This window comes from Dermochelys coriacea, chromosome 1 (assembly GCF_009764565.3).
Source record: "Dermochelys coriacea isolate rDerCor1 chromosome 1, rDerCor1.pri.v4, whole genome shotgun sequence".
Classification (NCBI taxonomy): Eukaryota; Metazoa; Chordata; order Testudines; family Dermochelyidae; genus Dermochelys; species Dermochelys coriacea.
This window is the reverse complement of record NC_050068.2, coordinates 125776670-125779125: the sequence shown is the minus strand read 5'-3', so window position 1 is coordinate 125779125 and position 2456 is coordinate 125776670. Positions and strand designations below refer to the sequence as shown.

The following is a 2456-nucleotide window of genomic DNA, read 5'->3' as shown; positions in this document are numbered from 1 at the left end:
GGACTAAGAAGTGCGTTTCATATTCCTGCTACCACATCCAGTCTGACATGCCTTCTCTGGCTTGTCACATTGGGTTTATATCTGCTGGTGAACCACAACACCATTCATTAGACTGCTTCCCAGGCTGGTGAACCACCTGTGGTTCATTAATTTTATACTAGTGTAACTCCACTGATTTCATTGAGGTTGCTCCTGATTTACACTGGTACAAGTGAGGAGAGAATCTGGTCTAGGCACCGACTCCATAGTTGCTCCAGGGCTCAAGCACCCATGGAAAAATATAGTGGGGGTGGTCATCACCCACTAGCCACAGCTATTCAGCTGGGCCGCCATTCAGCTGTTCGGCAGCTGGCATGGGGCCTCAGGGGAGAGGGCAGAGCATGAACAGAAAGAGGTGGAGCAAGGGTGGGGCCTCAAGGGTGGGGGTGGAGTGGGGCGCAGCCTTGGGGTAGAGCACCCACTGGGAAAAATAAAAGTCAGTGCCTATGCCAAGACTTGTCCCTGCTCCTAGATCTTTACCTAGCAGATCTCATTTTTCCTTTTTAGTGAGCGGTTTTGACAGCAGCTGTATTGCCACCTACCTTTGCCATCCTTTAAGCAAAGGCTCCACTTACTTAACCCTCATGAACATGTCAAACATACAGCCACAATGTATTAAGTCTCAAGTATAACCTTCTTCAGAGAATAACTGAGGTCTAGCACTAATTGTTTTTTAATGTCTGCTTTTATTACATAAGGGCCGGCCTCAATTTGATCAGCTTTGGACACCCACAATACAGTAAAGTTTCCATGCTTGCAATTAGGACCAACAATTTTGCATAATCCATGTCCCCCTTTGTTTCATCTTATTATTAGGGTACCTTTACAGCAGTGCTATAATGTCCAATTTTTGTTATTTTTCCTGGATTTCCCCATCTTGTTCCAACAACTGACTGTACCAAGGCACTTGCAGTCTTAATTGGTCCTTAGCTATAGATTTTTGCTGGGCAGCACAATAAATCACTATACTATTTATTCGACCCTATGAGTCAGTAATGTTTAGCATAACAGATCTCTGATTAACATTGTGGGCCCATTGCAATAATATCATTTCATTTTCTTCTTTTGCCCACTTAGAAGCATGCCATGCTACAAATACACATGAAGGATTCTTCTTCAGAACCTGTATGCAATTACTTATTGCTCTATACCTCCAGACACAAGTTCCTCCCCCTTGAAACCATAATATAGATTTTTTCCTTGGTCTCTATTTATAATGTTCTGCCCCAAAGACATTATATTAGCTATGTATGCCCACATTTGTCCTTCTTTTATCCAAACCCACTGACATAGATGCCCACTTAAAATCACAGACACATTAACACTCTCTTCTTCGTCCCAGGGATTGGTTAGCATTATCCATTGGATAGTTAGTGTTTGATTTCCTATTACATTTAATACTTCAGACTGTTTGGTTATTTCCCACCCTTTGTCTAACCCCACAGTCCATTAGCACGACATTGTGATGTTGTTCTTTCCTTCTACTGCTTGAGCATTCCTCGCTGGTAGCACAGCTTCCAAACTCAGACCGCCACACAGGATCCAGCAAGCACCAATCCCCAAAAGAGCCAGAACAAACAGAGCTTCATCTTGTATCATCTGAGTCACGCCTTCCTTATTATCTTTAAAAAAGACAAAAAAACCTTTTCTCCCTTAATAGCAGGAGTGTAAACACTAGATTAACAATTATATATATGATTATTCTTGTAGTTCTTTTTCAGGATCTCCTTTCCATCACTTTAATTGGGAGGCATGGAGCCATTCTTCTTTCCTGCCGAATATCTAACTGACTATATAGTTGGGCTAGCTTTTTCACAATTCTATCAGCCCATCCACAATGGACTGAGGACATGAACCTTTTCTTTGGTGCACCTATACATCACCATGTCTCCTATCTGCCACTCCTGTGGATGGAGAATCAGTCCCATCCTCTTATCCATCTTTTTAACGTTTAAATGCCATTGCCACTTGCCTGTGCAAATTAGCACAGACTTTAGCAACTTCTGCATCCACTGATCTGTTAGTACAGGCTGTGGCTCAACTGGAGGTACCCCAGTTATATGTGATTGCCTGAGCAGTAGTAGATCTCTCCTAGCTTTAAATGGAGTTACGCCATGTGATAGCACTGTTCCCCTGATTGCCATTAAAATCAGTGGAAATTTCTGCTCCCAGTTCTTACCTTGCTGATTTACCACTTTCTTCAAGGCCTTTTTTAATAGGGTGATTTATTCTCTCCACCTGTCCCAAGCTTGGAGGATGTCTTGCTATATGTAACCTTTGCTTAATGCCAGATGCTTGGCAAAATCTCTTTGTGATTTTCCCTACAACATGTGCTCCTTGATCAGAATCAGTTTCTTAGGGAACACCCCATCATGTTATTACCTGTTCAGCTAGGACTCAGGCTGTAGATAGGGCAG

The 2456-nt window shown here is 42.6% G+C and overlaps 1 protein-coding gene across 1 annotated transcript in view; it reads left to right on the top strand.

Annotated features, from left to right (window-relative positions):
- LOC119862187 (arylsulfatase D-like) overlaps nt 1-2456 on the top strand; it is a 76364-nt gene that overhangs the window by 63495 nt on the left and 10413 nt on the right. The window lies entirely within an intron of this gene.